The sequence below is a fragment of the Lynx canadensis genome, chromosome B1 (genome assembly GCF_007474595.2).
Source record: "Lynx canadensis isolate LIC74 chromosome B1, mLynCan4.pri.v2, whole genome shotgun sequence".
NCBI classification, from domain to species: Eukaryota; Metazoa; Chordata; class Mammalia; order Carnivora; family Felidae; genus Lynx; species Lynx canadensis.
The window spans coordinates 11811235-11829199 of NC_044306.2; positions in this window are offsets into that span (position 1 = coordinate 11811235).

Consider the following 17965-nt stretch of genomic DNA (forward strand, 5'->3'; position numbering starts at 1 on the left):
TCTGCCCCTCCCCTGCTTGTGCCCTCTCTCTTGAAAATAAATAGACCTTTAAAAAATATGTTTTAATTTACACCAACACATAAAACCAAAAATAAAATCTGTTTTTGGGTATTTCAATTAGTTTGCATTAATGAATTAAAGAAAGGCCTGCAGTAAATGTCAGTCAATTTAAACCCTGGAGAATCAACATTCTGGGTTTTATTACCGCTACTTAAAAAGACTTACTTAGGGGCACCTGGGTGGCTCGGTCGGTTAAGCGTCCGACTTCGGCTTAGGTCATGATCTCACACTCCGTGAGTTCGAGCCCCGCGTCGGGCTCTGTGCTAACCGCTCAGAGCCTGGAGCCTGTTTCAGATTCTGTGACTCCCTCTCTCTCTGCCCCTCCCCTGTTCATGCTCTGTCTCTCTCTGTCTCAAAAATAAACGTTAAAAAAAAAAAGACTCAGTTAACTTTTTGCCTTTTACTGGTACCTCAGTTTTTCTTTTTTTTTAAGACTTTATTTTTTAGAGCAGTTTTAGTTCACAGCAAAATTGAGAGGAAGGTATGGATATTTACCACCTTCCCTCACACATGCCCCTCCCCCCCATAACATCAAGACTCCCTGCCAGAGTGACACATTTGTGACAATTGATGGACCTACACTGACACATTGTTATCACCCAGAGTGTAGAGTTTGCATTAGGTTTCACTCTTAGAGTTTTACATTGTCTGGTTTTGTTAATGTTTATTTATTTTTGAGAGACAGAGAGTAAGTGTGGTAGGAGGGGGGTGCAGAGAGAGAGGGAGACACAGAATCCGAAGCAGGCTCCAGGCTCTAAGCTGTCAGCACAGAGCCCAACTTAGGGCTCGAACTCAGGACCTGTGAGATCATTGACCTGAGCCAGAGTGGGACATGACCTGAGCTGAAGTCGGATGATTGACTGACTGAGCCACCCAGGTGCTCCTTACATTGTCTGGTTTTGGACGAATGTATAATGACAGGTCTCCATCACTATAGTATGCAGAGTAGTTTCATTGCCATAAAAATCCTTTGTTTTATGCCTCTTCATTCGTCTTCCTCCCCTTAACCCCTTATCAGTGCTAACCATTGATAGGGTTACTGTCTCCAAGTTTTGCCTTATCCACGATGTCATGTAGTTAGGGTCATATAGTATGTAGCATTTTCAGGTTGTCTTCTCTCAGTAATATACCTTTAAGCTTGATAGTATGTTTCTTTTGTGTTTCTGAATGATCATCTTTGGTCTTAGGGTACCACACTTCGTGTTTATCCATTCATCCAGCGAAAGCTATCTTAGGGGCTTCCAAATTTTGGCAGTTTTGCGCAGTGCTACGATAAACATTTGCGTGCAGGGTTTTGGGCGGACATACACTTTCACCTCCTTTGGGTAAATACCAAGCAGTGTAATTGCTGGATTGTATGGTAAGAATATGTTCAGTTGTGCAGGAAACCACCAAACTGTCTTTCACGATGGTTGCATGATTTTTTATTCCTGCCAGCAATGAATGAGCATTCCTTTTACCCACACCCTCACCAGCATTTGGTGGTGTCAGTATTTTGGACTTAGGCCATTCTACGTGATGGTACCTTGTTGTCTTGCTTTGCATTTCCCCGATGACAGATGATGTAGAGACTCTTTTCCTAGGCTGATTTTCATTTTGTGTATCTTCTTTGGTGTAGTATCTGTTGAGGTCCCAAGTTCATTTTTAAATTGGATTGTTTTTCTTACTGTTGAGTTTTAAGAGGACTTCATATATTTAGGCTAACAGTCCTTAATCACTTGTGTTATTTGCACATATTTTCTCCCACACTGTGACTTGTCTCCCTGAGCTCTTCACATTGTCTTTTACCAAACAGAAATTTTAATTTCAATGAAGTTGAGCTTATTGTCGCAGGACTTTTTTTTTTGCCTAACTACCCAGGGTTTGTTGTCTCGCTGCTTGAAGAATGAAGTAGACACAGGATAAAATGAGCAGTGGGGAAAAGTTCACTAGAGTTGAAGATCCGGAAGAAAGGAGAGTATAAAAGTTCTTTTACAGAGAGGGGGCATTTGAAAGTGAATGCCTTTGGCAGTAGGCAGGGGACTTCTTTTTAGGGTTTGGGTGGGCCCCTTTTCTTCCCTTTGGTTTCTTTTTCAGGGTTTACCTGTATTGGCTACATAACTCTAAATGCCTAGTCATTGCTTTCTGATTGGCTCCTTTCCATTGTATGAGGGGTGGTTAGTCAGGTCTTTTGTTGGTCAAATTTCTGAAGGAAACCTGAGGGGGAGTCAGTGGTGTCTGTCACTTTCTCCAGAGGAACTTTACCTCTAAGGGAGTTGCTGGAGGTCAGATGTTCCCGAAGAAATGTTTTAAAATATGTGTTTTCCCCACCCAGGGACTTGCAAGCCCTACCCTCTCCCTTCCTGCCTATTGAGTCCCATCTTTTTCTATCATATTATCATCATTTCCTTTGTGAGTCCTGCCTTTGCTGTTCTAGCTAAAAAGTCATTATCATGTGCAAGTCGTTCTTATTTTCTTCTATATTATCTTTTTTAATTTTTTTTTTTCTCAACGTTTTTATTTATTTTTGGGACAGAGAGAGACAGAGCATGAACGGGGAGGGGCAGAGAGAGAGGGAGACACAGAATCGGAAACAGGCTCCAGGCTCCGAGCCATCAGCCCAGAGCCCGACGCGGGGCTCGAACTCACGGACCGCGAGATCGTGACCTGGCTGAAGTCGGACGCTTAACCGACTGCGCCACCCAGGCGCCCCTCTTCTATATTATCTTGTAGGAGTTTTATAGGTTTGCATTTTACATTGCAGTCTATAACCCATTTCAAGTTACTTTTTTTTTTTTTTTTGGGTGAAGGATGTAAGGTGAGTTTGGATTCCTTTGTTTTGCATATGGCCATCCCTCTGTTCCAGAACAACTTGCTGAAAAGACCGTTCCTGTTCCCTTGTGAAAATCAGTTGACTATATTTGTGTGCTGTGTTTCTGGGGCTGCATTCCGGTCCATCCAAATATTTCTCAGAGAACCAGTCTTAACTGCCTGGGGTTAAATATTTGTCGTAGTGTTTTGAGGATAGATAGAATTCAGCATAAGAACTGCACATCTATTATGGAAAGTAGTATTAAGATAGTCATTACAGAAGTGTAAGAAGTAAAATATATAGATCGATTTTTCTTAAACGGTTATTTATTTTGAGGGGGGGGGGGGGCAAAGAGAGGAAGAGAGGGAATCCCAAGCAGGCTCCGGGCTCAACATGGAGCCTGAGGCAGGACTCAGGAGAGTCGCTCCCCCGACTAAGCCACTCCGGCATTGCTATAGTCAGTTTGTATAGTGGTAGGCCAAGTGGGTTTTGATAAATGAGGTGACATTGAAAGTGGAGCTTAAAGGGTAAGTAAATATTGGCATCCAGTTCATTAATCAATCAACAGTGTGCAAAATCCCTCCAGAGTCAAGTGTTGGTTGAATTAATACGCATGTGACTACCAAACAGGCCCAGTTCTTGTCCTCACAATGCTTACATTCATCATTACGAAATAAACAACTCCTAAGTTATCTATAAAATCATGTTAGGTGTTGAGAAGTCCTATGGAGAAAATACTACTATGCACATCAGGAAATTAGGGTCCTAATGGTGACTGATCAGATGAGTGGTGAGTAATGGATCAGGAAGGCTCTCTGAGGCAGTGATCCTGAAAAGAGAGAGGAAATGTGCAAAGGGGCCATGTGGATTCCAGGCAGAGAAGACAGCAAACATAAAGGCCATGAGACAGAAACATTTTGAGCAACATCAAGGAGGTCAGTAAATTACGTTGTAATAGATAAAGGAGGAAATGATAGGAATGTAGTCAGAGATCATATAGGATCTTGTCAGAGGAAACGAGTAGTAAAGGGTGGTTTAGGCAGAAGGGCCAAAGGGTAGAAAGACTTATAAATGGGAATAAAAATAGCATGTTTGGAAAATTTCCAGCAATTCATTATCACTCACATTTGACAAAAGGGAGAGGATTAAGAAATAGCAGTGGGTAGATTTTCAGCAGCTTTAGAGGGGGAGCCATGCAAAGAGTTTGGGTTGGGGTATGATGTGTCATGTGTAAGTTTCAGCAGGATAACAGCACAGTGGAGCAGAGTGAGACTGGAGGTTAGGAACCAGCTAGGAGACCATGAGAGCAAAATAAACAAACAAGCAGAATTGGAACAGAAGTGTGACAGTAGTCCTTTAGTATTTGTGCCTTGCATATCAAAAGTGTTCACTATAGGGACACCTGGGTGGCTGAGTCGGTTGAGCATTCCACTTCAGCTCAGGTCGTGCATAGGTTCGAGCCCCGTGTCGGGCTCTGTGCTGACAGCTCAGAGTCTGGAGCCTGCTTCAGATTCTGTGTCTCCCTCTCTCACTCTACCCCTCCCCTGCTCACTCTCTCTCTCTCTCTCTCTCTCTCTCAAAAAATAAAATAAAACATTTAAATTTGTTTGAAAAGTGCTTAATATAAACTTGAAGAAATTGGTTGGTTTAGTTTAAAATTTGGACTGTATAAAAATAAAGATGGAGAAACCCTTACAAAGTCACAAAGGAAAAAAATACTAGCAAGGTAGTAGTAGCTAGACTATACACGTTAATGAAAATATTCTAAAACACTGGGGAAGAGTACACTAGGTAAGAGTTCTATCAGAATGATTTTAACCTGACAGTAAATGAATATAATGAAAATGTTATTGTTTTGAAACAAAGAATTCTGACAGTGGTCAGTGTTGCTCAAGGTAATAGGGGAAATGAAGTTTTGATTAGGTGGATCAACTCTAATGATAATTAAGACATTGTAAGAAACCCTGCAGGTCATTGCAATTCATCAAATAATTCTACATAACTTGATGACTTTATACAAGGCCTTTTCCATCCCTTCAGGCACAGTAAAAACCATTTGGAAATATCTCATAGAAGAGTAACACAAACAATTAAGGTGTAATATGGCTAAATGACAGTTTAAAAACACTTAAAAGTCTTAATTGAAATGAGAACACTTCTAAGACTGGCTTAAGGTAGAAGAATTACTTAGATTAATGTGAGGAAAATAAGAGATAATGGCATCAAACAAAGTAAATCATGCTGACCTTAGAGTTTGTGGATCATCAAACACACAAATGGCAGGATTAAAATCACTCTTTCTTCAGAGGGTTTAAGTATAATGATATACTACTGAATGTTCCGGGGAGAAAATCTTTTAGAATATGAAATAATGAGCATATTCAGACTTTTAAAATTATCCCTCCAAGTGATCTAATACAGCAACAGTTATATTTTTAAAAGGTGTATTTTCCTTTTGTAGTCCATCAGTGAGATACACTCGAGCTGAGTCATTTGGATGAGAGTTTTAAACGCTCAAGAAATCAGGTATTGCAGGGGCGCCTGGGTGGCGCAGTCGGTTAAACGTCCGACTTCAGCCAGGTCACGATCTCACGGTCTGGGAGTTCGAGCCCCGCGTCAGGCTCTGGGCTGATGGCTCAGAGCCTGGAGCCTGTTTCCGATTCTGTGTCTCCCTCTCTCTCTGCCCCTCCCCGTTCATGCTCTGTCTCTCTCTGTCCCAAAAATAAATAAACGTTGAAAAAAAAAATTAAAAAAAAAAAAAAGAAATCAGGTATTGCAAATAATCTAGAGTCAGAAGGATACCTCAAACCATCAGTTTCAAAAGAAAGAAATCAAAGCAAAACAAGTTGCTGAGCAGGTAGAAAGGAAATGATCATTTACTTTCAGGGTTTCTAGGGTTTCTCATTAACTTTGTCCAGTCTCTTATTTTGTTCACAGAGTGGTACTTGGGTGACTAAGAGCTCTGAGAAAGAGGGTAAAAAAAAAATTAGTCTGAAGTAGTTAGTTCTCTGTAGAAGGAAATTAGAAACACTGTGTTATGAGTGAGTTCATTATAAGTAATGCCAATAACATTTGAGTACTAACAAAAATTTCATATCGGTGTGCATGTCATAGGAATATGTGTGATTTGTGTCTACATGAAGAAACAAGTAAATATGTATACTGGGGTTGGCTGTAGACTTAACATGATAAAAACTTAACTCTCATCAAACCCGCATCCCTCTCCCCCTACCCCTTTACAGAAGGCCCAGCAGCCAAACCTCTACTATTTAGGGGGCAAACAAAAAATAAACTTCTCTAAATTAATTCATGATTAGTCCAGCAGTAATGTTAATGTCTCTGAGCATAGCACACTTGATAGGCTTCTGACATCTTTATTCCCACCACAGCAAAACAGGTAAGTGTTTTCCTCCCTCCTCAAATGCTTGCTGTTTTCAGGCTCCTTGTAGACATAGTGAGATGGCAAATTCTGTCTACCCCATTTTTAAATATAGTCAAGAAAAAAATATTTGAGGCATGTCTGAAGGATAACAGGAAAAGTAAAGACCATGATTAATCATTAAAAAATACTGACTTCAGAGGAAAGAGAAATAATAATAAAGAACAAAAGAGAAATGGTAATATGTGTTAAGAACTCTGCAGGATGAGAGTTTACTCTGCTTGCCTTGACTAGTCTGTTATGGTTTTGTCAACACTGAAAGAATGTGGGACTTTGGGGCCAGAAATGAAGGCCTGTATATTCCTCACAGCAATAGATACAGATAGGATATTAGCATTTTTCTACCAATTTCTCAACTCCCTATCTTCAGAGGTTGTTACTAACACGGCCTCGTGACACCTAGCCACAAAATGGGTTGAATTACAGGAGAGAAACTCTGATCTTAGGAAACCTTTATAATGGGCATTAAGCCCACCTGACATTTTCATCAGAGTGAGTCAACATTATCTTCATTATATTGGATAATATTATATATTGGATAATAAGCAAATCTTCCTTTTTCCCCCAAAGGAGGCTTTATCTTCCAAAGTTTTTTTTTTTCCTCTAAGTATTATTGAAAAGATAATGTGGACTGAAGGAAGCCTGTGCCTCTGTTTATAAGATATGTAGAAATGTGAGAGTCTTTGAGAACATCTCTAAACACTACACAATCTAAGAAAAATTTGAAAAGTCAGTGCAAGCACAGAATAAGAAAGGATGCTATGAAAAAAATGAAAAGAGAAGAAGAAAGTGTTTTTAGGACTGAAAAATATGATAGAATTCTTTAAAAAAATGTACAAGAGGTGGAAATCCAAATTGGAGCATTTGCCAGAAGGCTAGTATTTTTTTTTAAAAAAGGTAACCTGACATAAATATTAAACCACAAGTAAATTCCCATAAGTTCCAGAGAGAAACTACAGAATAGCAAAAGTACAAAAATTATCACAAAAATAATACAAGAAAACTTTCCCAGAGCTAAAGAAAGATATATGTCTTCAAATCTTCTTGCCAAACAGAATAAAAAAATTCCCTGGATGAAATGTGTAACATGGCACAAGTTTAGAACATAAGGAGAAGTGCAGAATATAAGAATAGAACAAAGTGCCTGGAAATTTCAGGAATAAGAAAAGCTATTCAAATAGCTGTGGTGCATTGAAAAGGAAATCACTGGATTTAAAGAAATATAATGAAATGGACATCAAACAGAATGAATGAGACTTTTAAAGATGATAGTAACATGCTTCTTAACAAGAAAAATACAATTTTATAGTTTTGAAAATAATGTATACATAATAAACACACAAATTAATAAAACTATGCTAGCAACTGAGAGTCCAAATGTGAGGGAACATTTATTTTGAGTGACTTCTAGAGAATCCATTTGAACCTTCTTTTCAGACTGGCTGAAAGGCCGTGGCTATTTTATCCTAGAGAAGGACATGTTATCTTAACCCTTGACTTTGTAGGGAACAATATTCTCATAGTCAAAATGGTATAAATGATGCTAAATGATCTTCAATATTTTGAATCAGTTCGTAAACAAAGAATGTAACTGTGTGGTAGAAAACAGTATGGATGTTATCAAGTATTATAATGTAAAATTATGTGCAGCTAACACAAGCTATGAGGAGGAGTGGTGGAAGGAAAGTCAGGATCCTTAATTTCATCTTGCACAGTGTTAGCTTGATTATGTAACACAAAGTTTTAACTACATTATTAAAAGTTCAACAGTAAGAGTCACCTGGGTGGCTCAGTTGGTTGAGTGTTGGACTCTTGATTTCTGCTCAGGTCATGATCTCACGATTCGTGAGTTTGAGCCCAGGATCAGGCTCTGTGCCGAGAGTGTGGAGCCTGCTTGAAATTCTCTCTCTCCCTCTTCCCTCCTGGTGTGCTTGCACTCTCCCAAAAATAAATAAGTAAATAAACAAACAAAAAAGTTCAACAGTAAACACTAAAGGAATTAACATAGCAACATAAAATAAGTGGGCAGTAGGACAGAATGTATGTATATACACACATACATACACACACATATGTGTGTGTGTGTGTATATATATATATATATGTCACTGTGTATACACATGTGTGTGTGTATATGTATATATAAAATCACTGTGTGTATATTTCCAATATATCCATATATATATATATATATATATATATATGGATGTATTGGATGTATATGTATATATGGATATATTGGAGATACACACACACACACACAGTGATTAATATTAATGAATCAAGGAATTACCCAGAGATATGGAAGTAACTACTAGAGGAACTGGAAGCAAAAAACAGTTAAAAGTAGTTGCCTCTGGGAAGCAGCAGTGGGGATATGTAAGGAGGCAGCTGGGACCATTATTTTTTATTATACTTCTGTACTACTATTATTAAAATTCCTATGTGTAACAATATATTAGCATTATAAAATTATTCATTCTATATAAAAATTTTAAAAAGGCAGGCAATCTTAATTATAGTATTTCCCTTATGTGTTGGAATGAGGTCATGCCTTAAAAATCAGAATCCTAAAAACCTAGAAATGCTTAAAACTATATATTTTAATTCAAATATCATTTTACTGGTTTAAAAAAATACTTAAAAGAGTGGATATGTAGTTCATGGTATGTGAACTGTATTCTCTGAGTCATCTAATCCATTTCTTAAATAGTAATAATAATTTAGAATTTGCTTTCTGAAATGAACTTTTGGCTCATATCCTTTACTAGTAAGTAATAAGATGTTATTACTTAACCTATTAACAGATACAATTTTATAAGTATTTATTGAGAACATAAGCCTGATTTTACATTTCCACATTGCCTTCCAAGAATACATGCTTATCTTTCTTTCTTTTTTTTTTTTAACTTTTATTTTCGCTTACTAGTTTCAGCAACTTTTATAATGGGGATGTTCAGACTAATCCAAAGGGCAATTTACACTTAACCTTTTTGAATGGAATTCCCTAAGCAGGATGTCTCAGCAGCTCATTTACAATTCTTACTACAGACAACAGACTACAGCTTGTCTGCAGGATTGGCTTTATGAATTGTAACCACAGGAGTAGACAGTAAAGGTTTTGCATTCATTGCATCTTGGCAAAGGGATTATACCTCAAGCAGCTTTCCCTGGAGTCCAGTCAAATAGAATCAGGGGTGAGGAAATTACTGACCTTTTTCTACTGAGCTGCCATGAACCTCATGCAAAGAGGCCTTTTGCCTCCAAGGGAAAGAAAAAATGACTGGAGTGTCTTTCCCTGATCTATAAAGAAGTCTCTGTCTCTGTCGATTTTTCTTGTGCTTTCGCGCTCACTTGTGTGTGCACTCTGCCTGTCTCTGTGGCCCTGTCTCCCTTGGTGCTCTCTCTTTCTATAACATTGATTGAACATATTGGGGAGAACACAAAGTCAGTATTCTTGAAAAATACTACTGTGCCTGATACAACTTTTAGGGCATTAGTCTATACCTACCCCCTCGTAGGCGTTCCCATAACATCACCCAAATCTTTTTGTGGGAGCAATGTTGCCTATTTCTCAAAGGACCCACCACTTGGACTAGAAATGAACTGGAGAAAGCAAATGAATCTATGAGATCTTGAGGTAATTACAGGCACATAATAAACATTTAATGGAATAAAGGATAAATGCAGCTGGGCATTGTCCTTGGAACCACAATAAAGCTAATGTTAATAAAACATGATACTTTGAGGCATTAGGCCATTAATTCCAATGGATGATGAATGGAGAATGTTTTTGAGAGTCAACATTAAAATGAGATCTTCACTTTTAGCAGCTTTAGAAATAGAAAGCTGCAGTGTAGACCTTCTTTATCAGATTAATACTTCATTTGAGAAATGCTTTAACCTATTCTATGCAGCCTCTTAAAAATCTTCTCCAAACTGTGGACATTTAATATTCCAAAATTCCAGATAAGAATGCTGAGGCCAGACTATAATCTCAAACACCATAAGGAGATTTCACCTGTTTGTTTTTTTTTTTTTTGAAGAAAAGTTCCCAGTAGTCCTAATATTATCCATCTATATCTATATCTATATCTATATCTATACCTATATCTATTTCTGTATCTGTATCTAGTGTGTGTGTGTACTAGCTTGAATTTTAAAAACCTTTCTCTCAACCTGTCCTTCAAGGAAACGTGAAATAGGAAAACAATTTTCAAATGAAAATACCTAGCTTGAATTTTAAAGACCTTTCTCTCAACCTGTCTCTCAAGTTCGAGGAAACTTGAGATAGGAAAACAATTTTCAAATGGAAATACCATAGAAAGTGCTAATGTATGTGAATAGGTATCACAGAGTCATTGATTTATAGCAGGTGCCCACTAACATTATCTTCAAATTTCAGTTTAGGGGAGGGGATTTTCATTTCAGTGCCCAGTATACCTAAGGAGATGATTTGTGCAGATTTAGTCTGATCTCTTGAAGTAGGTGGAGTGAATCTTAAACTTCTCAAGACATTAGTATCACTAAAAGAAGGTATGGAGAATGCTATCTCAGAGTTCTTGAGATGGTCCACATTGGGCTCTGCATTGACAGGGTGGAGACTGCTTGGGATTCTCTCTCTCCTTATCTCTCCCTCCCTCAGGCACACACTTTCTCTCAAAATGAAGAAACTTAAAAAAAGTATGCAGTTTTGGTGGCTTGAAGTGGCTAATCTGTGGATCTATTCTCTGTCTTGTTTACTGGGCTTTCGTATATGTGTATATATTTTTCATATATATGTTTAAAAGTAAGTAATGTCTTACTTGATACTTGGTTATAGCTTCTTTCATGAAACTCAGTTTCCTTACACAGATTATTTTAAATTTCTGTATGTTTGCCACTCTTTAATGGCTGTCACTTATTTCATGTTGACATATTCAAACGGACAGAAATGGTCTTTGTCATCCAAATGCTCTTTTGGGGCTATCATGTGCTTGGGGAATTTGGTCCCTCTGGTGTAATCTGGGACAAGAGAAATCTCCTCACTCAGGTGGAAGGGGATTAGGTATGTGCAGAGAGGGTACTGGCTGAGACAGGATGACCCCCTTTGTCTTTGCTTGAAATCCTGTTCCAGTAGGCAGTTTCCATGATTATGGGGCTGCCTGAGCCCCTGCATGGTTGGAAGGAGAAGGTACTTGAATCAACTTCTCTCTTTCCCATTTCCCAGTGAACATCTATGAAAGTTTTCATCTGCCCCCTCCTCGGAAAGTGTTATGAACCTTTAAGTGCAAAAATGTATGACTTTATAAGAGTCATTTTCTTTTAAATTTCATAAGCGTATTCACTTTTGTGTGTTAGACATTTATATATTAGAATTCCAAAGCAGTTTTAGAAGTGCCTTACTTCGGAAAGTCAAAACAAAACCAAGCCTCCTTGTGTAGCTGTTACTAAATTTGTGCATGGGTAAAACATACAAAATATCACAAGCTAATTTTCCATCCTTAAAATAATCTTTGGGGTGATTTCACTTAGTAATCGTTAGCTCCCACACATGAAGAGACTCTAAGACTATTTCACGTATGTTATCTTGACTGTGATAGAAAAACAAAAACAAAAAACTTGGAGTGGTCTGCTAATAGCATGATTAACCATATTTTTCTGTGATCAACCAGAACGAAGACAACAACAACAACAAAAAACTTCGCTCTCAGACTCTAGAGTTTCATTTCACCTCCTGTGAAAAGGATGCCACGCGAATAGCCTAAGTCCCTAGAGATCCTTGTACCAGCCGGCTTCTCGGTTCAAAAATAATAGCATTGTAATTAAAACACCAGTTTCTGTTTCCCATAGTATCTGATCATCAATACGTCGGTTCACCCAAGAAGATACTGTAGCCCTTCAAAGATAACATAATCTATCTTTTCCTATCTATATACCTGTCTAACACCAACGGAGGGAAACATTTCATTAAGTTCTTTTTGGAATATAAGAGTCAGAAAACTCTTCTGTTAAGAAAACCACATTGGGTAATTTTTGCCTCAGAGGAAAGCTTCCTGGGATGAGTGAATAAGAAAAGCAGAAATTAGTTGAAACAGGTCTCTCAGAAACTTTTTTCATATGTTTAACTGTGCCGCATAAAGCTACTTCGGAACCCATCACCACATCCTTTTTACCTCTCTAGAAGACGCATCCCACAGTCTAATTGCTTCTTCTAACAGAAAGCTTCCCTTTAAAGTCACTTGTAAGTAATAATCACATCTGTTCTTAGTTCTGACCAGTTGAATTTGAACACTGCTATTTTCTGCCTTCTCATGAAGCTAAAGCCTCTATGCCTTCTTGTCCTTAAAGCTACTGGAAGTAATGCAGATATAATGAATTTACTAAATTTATTAAAACATCCGGTTTTGCGTAGGGAAAATCATCTTCATTCTCTGTAATATGCGAGGCCAAAAAGGATGGCATGATTCAGCCCTCAGCACTGGGCAGTTGTCCAGGTGTGAGCGTTGCTGAAGCCTTTTTAAAAATCCTCTTTTAAATTCAATTTTAATGGTACAGACTGCTAGAGATGTGCCAAGAAAATTGTCCCTTAACATTTGCCTGCAGGATCGTGACCCCTGGTGTCTTTACCAGGCTGATAACTTCCTGGCAGCAGAATAAGCCTGTATTCATGAAATCTCTTAGCAGATGCACTGCTGGAGGGGAGGGACAATGATGTCATTTGAAAACTGCCACCGGTGAATGGTGAAAGCTGTTAGCTTGTGAATTATTCCAAGTCCATTAAGGGAAACTAATGACACCTTTGTTAGCTAATGTGTTTCACCTGCAAAGGTAACAGTTGCATTCTGAATGGATTTGGGCAGACAGAAAAAACATGGTGTTATGTACCCCAATTTCTTGTAAGCTATTTACACAATTTGGTTCACTCTCTCTCTCTCTGAGAAATCCGTCTAGTCTGTGTAAGTTACCATACCTCATTCATTTCCTTTTTTGTTTCCCCTCATTAGGCTACAGAGATTTCATACTCTGGCTCCCCCCATGTTTCTTCTTTGACACAAAACTAGAGTAAGATACAGACACCATTATAAAATTAAGAGTATGACATGGTGGGGGGGTTTGTAATAACAAAGTTGTTCAAACGTTTAAGTAGTTTTTGTGATGATGAATGATTTCACTGATTTTCCCCGCAAGGCACTGTGGCATAGCCTTCTGGGCTATTTTCGGGCCTGGGGTTTGGTGATGCCAGTCTTCGAGATTTGTGCTGGAAGGTTTGCGCTGTTGAGAAGTGCGTTCGGGTTCCTGCCTTAGTTTCACCTTGAGCACGTGAGTTAATACTGCTTCGGTAAGATCTGTGTCAAGGTTAAGAAATCTATGTGAACGGAGGCGATCCTCTAAAACCCTGGCCGTGGCATCAGTGTCGGGCTTTTTTTGCCGTGTTTGTTCTCTGGTAGCTTTTTGGGATTTCCATTCTCACCACCCTCCTGAGAATCTCCCAGGCAGTTCTGTCTCTGAGCGCAGAGATGGAGAGTTGGTGCCGCTCGGGTTACCACGGGGGTCTCTGCTTCTACTCTCTTTGAATCGTGTTGCTGTCCTGTGTTGCCCATTTAATTATCCATACATCTTAGGATCAGCCCTCTCTCCCATCAGTGATCCTGTGAGTGTGTTCCTCTCTTCCAACACAGGGCAACATTAACTTCTTGCTTTGTTCTTTTTCTAAATCTGCCCCCCACCATTACTACCTCCTGTCGTAAGAGTGACACGATTCCATCTGTTTTGCCAGCCCTTTCTGTGATTTTTTTTTTTTAATTTAAATGATTGACTTCTGGTTCCCGAATAATGTGAAGCAGAAATGATGAATACCTTGGGACCTTTCCCTTTTCACCCTTCTACATTCAGTCATAATTACCTGGGGTCCACGGTGGATTGATTCTCATTGCAGACGTGCACGGAGTAACAGGCAGGAGGTAGGGGGTCTTGTACCGCTCTTCTATTTTTGTGTTGCTATCGTACAAAAGAACTCACTCAACTTTCCTGCTCCTTTCTCTGGAGGAGATGAAAACTGGAGGGGTTGATTATTTTCTACCCTAGGTTTGGGTTTAGGAAGATGAGGCATTTCTCATTTCTAGCAATAGGCATGGGTTTTCAACCTGTAATTTTCTCCTGTCAGCCAAGCACACACAGAATGTGCAGTCAGTAGTGGGAGATAACAGGGATTCTGGGAGTAAGAGCAACCTGCCTCATCTGGCCTTGAGTGACGGAAGCACCATGGTGTCTCATTAAAAGGTCTTCTCCTCTCCTTCGGGTTTCTTCCAATAGTGCAAAGGCAGATTGGCTATATTAGCATTGCTCTTGTGCTCGTGGCTGGTGTAGACGAGATCTTAACTTGATATACGTGTGCACTCCTTCTCTGATAGTTGTCATTTCTAGAGTGCTTGCAGCTGTTCCCAGTGCGGCTACAAAATACCTTTTCACCAAGAATACTGCCGCTTCCCTGCTGTAAGCAACTGTGGATGGCTATGCGATTCCTCAGCTGCATTCTGACACTCTGGATATATGGAGTAAAAAGGGAATGCTTCTTTTCCTTTGATTCTATTAGGGGATGCTTCACCGACTCCCAGCTGGAAACAAATTAAAGCCGTTTTTCTGATAACACAATGAAAGTGGTTTCCAAGTAAAGATCCTATTCAAATTATTCAGGATGTTTTTCCTTCTCAGAGTATGTGTCTTTATTTGCTAAATTAGGTTGGTTTGCATTTAAATGTTGATGCCAGAGTCCTTGCCCTACAGAGGCTGGGCCAGGTGATGTGTTGGGGCACTTACCTGTGCGCAACTCCCTGGTAGATCCCTCTTCATTCATTTGTCACTTCGGTTACTGTTCTTCCATCTTGAGTCGCGAGTACATTTTCACATCATGACGATAATTCCTTTCTTTTAACAAGCATTTATTTTCAAAGATGTAAGTTTAAATTAATTCCTTTTTATGCTTCTGTATGCATTTTTCCTCTCTAAAATACCTCTGTTTCCTCCTGTATGTCAAATTTCTATTAGTAACTTTGAAAATTATCTGTGATTCTTTCACCACGTATTTGAAAGACAGGTAAGGCAGCATTTCTTATTCCCAGGAGGTCTCTTTTTTTTTGTTTGTTTGGGTTTTTTGTTTTGTTTTGTTTTGATTTTCTCCCCTTTACATCTGTTGTGCATTTGCCTTTTTTTTTTTTTTAATTTTTTTTTTTCAACGTTTATTTATTTTTGGGACAGAGAGAGACAGAGCATGAACGGGGGAGGGGCAGCGAGAGAAGGAGACACAGAATCGGAAACAGGCTCCAGGCTCCGAGCCATCAGCCCAGAGCCTGACGCGGGGCTCGAACTCACGGACCGAGAGATAGTGACCTGGCTGAAGTCGGACGCTTAACCGACTGCGCCACCCAGGCGCCCTGTCGTGCATTTGCCTTTTTGCTAGTGGCTTTAATTTTGCTCTTTGAGAAATCTTTGCATATGTAGGAGAGTATAGAAGCTTTCGGGAAAGTAGTTTACCTAAAATGAACCATGAAAACGAACCTGCTGAAAAAAACATCCAGACACAAAGTAGAGCACCAGTTTACCTCCCACACCCCCTTACCCCTCACCCCCTCACTTGTGTTCCTTGAATGCCGAGAGTCAACCTGGGCTCAGATGTTTCTTACCTGGACCTGTGTGGTGGCTGATGTGCATGGCAGGCACATGGTAGTTGCTTTAATTGATCCATAGACATGGATATTGAGCTCTTATATTCAGTGTCTTGCCAAGGCTGATAATTTGGTGGATATCTGTGGGCTTCCAACGTACGTACCCTTGAGCTCATTGTTGTAGTTCTCTGCTTACAACTTTGGTCCTCTATCCCATCTCTACCCCATGGTGATGCGCTTCTTTGAAATCATAATATTACATTAAGAGGTTGAAATAGATCCTATCAGTGATCTTAGATTCAGGTCCCAAATATTTCATACTTAGAAATTTAATTCCTAAGGAAGGAGACAAAGACATTGACACCGTTGCTATGATTTCTATTAGCTAAGTTTAAAAGGACTTAATTGTGTTTTGATTAAGAAAATAAATCATATATAAAGCAGAATTTTTATTTTTTATGTTGACTTTAGATTTGGAATTAGATCTATTTCATTAAGCCAGTAATAACCATATGCTGTGTGTCATCTCCAAGCCTAGGGGAATGATAGGTGGCCAATACTGGTGTTCACATCTCATTATTCTTTGGCTCCAAAATCAGACAGGGCAATAGCTAAAACTCACACATGATGGTTGATCGGTGACCCAATGAAATGAGCTGTTGAAAACATAATTCCTGTCCACAGGGGCTCTGTGTATAATTCAGGATGTGAATGATTACAAATAGTATCCTTACTGGCAGTGTCAGACAGGAGGCTAGCAGTTAATGGTCCATGGAGATTTAACTACCCATATTCCCAAAGGTGCTTCTTGTAGGGCAAACATGAGGCCCAGTAATGGAAAGCATTAGGAACGTGCATCTCCATTGCCTCTCTGCCCATCATGGGAGCAAGTAAATGTATGTTATGAACCCTACTTCATATTCACATACACTATTTTTTTTCCTCAATCTTGTGATCTGAGTTTATAAAATAGCACACATTTTGTTTGCTTTACGTCCTAGTGTGCTTGTCTTTCACCTATCCTATCAATCAATGGAGAGGTGACTGAAAAATAGATACATCTAATCTATTTATTAATAATAGTTATAATGCCTAATCATAGATGACTTAATATATGCTTGGCAGCCTTTACTTCGCCAACTGCCTTTGGGTACGGTTTTAAGTATCTGATATTTTTAAGTATTTCACGACTAATTTATGTGGTTGGTATTAAAAACATTTTATATGGGAGAAAACTGTGATAATTATAACCAAAAGCCTCATCAGGTGTGGACAAATGAATTGAAACCGACAAGATAAGTTTTCAAGCAGACAAAAGTGATGGGCCCGCATAGAAGGCCCTCACTTCACTTTTTAAAGGGCAGCTACAACAGGACAGGAATCTGGAGTGAATAAATTGTGTGCTAAGCTTCCTCATTTTTACCTGCATTTTCAGCAGACAGTGGTCACAGATATTTATTGTCTTCTAACATCCTCCACATTCATTTGGCTGCAGCAACAAACATGGTGAAAGGTGTTATTGCCTTCAAAGATCTAACATCCTAATGGAAGGAAACAGATAGTAAAGTTATAGGCAAATGGGTAAAACAATGTAAGATAGTGGTAAGTGCTATGAATAAAATATAGGCGGGGCCGGGACATGGAGAGCGTCGGATGCTTAACATCTAGAATAGTCTGAGAAGCCTTTTCTGAGGCTCCATTTGAGCTGGGAACTGAATGGTGACATATGAGGAAATGTGGGAAAGTATCTTTTGGAGTAGAAAGAACAATATGGGCAACAGACCTGTGTGAGCTGCTGACAGAAAGGAAGGAAGGTGGCTAGAAAATACTGAGCAAGAGGGAAAAGGAATGAAATCAACTGAGGAAATAGGAGAAATAGGCAGAGTCCAGTTACTATAGGCTGCGCCTTGGTGGAATAGTTGAGTATCTTTTGGGTGTCTGATCATGGGTTCTTAATATGTTTTAATAGTACTGAGCTAGGTTTTATAATAGCCTCAGATAAGCCTAATTAGCTCAAAATGAAATTAATTT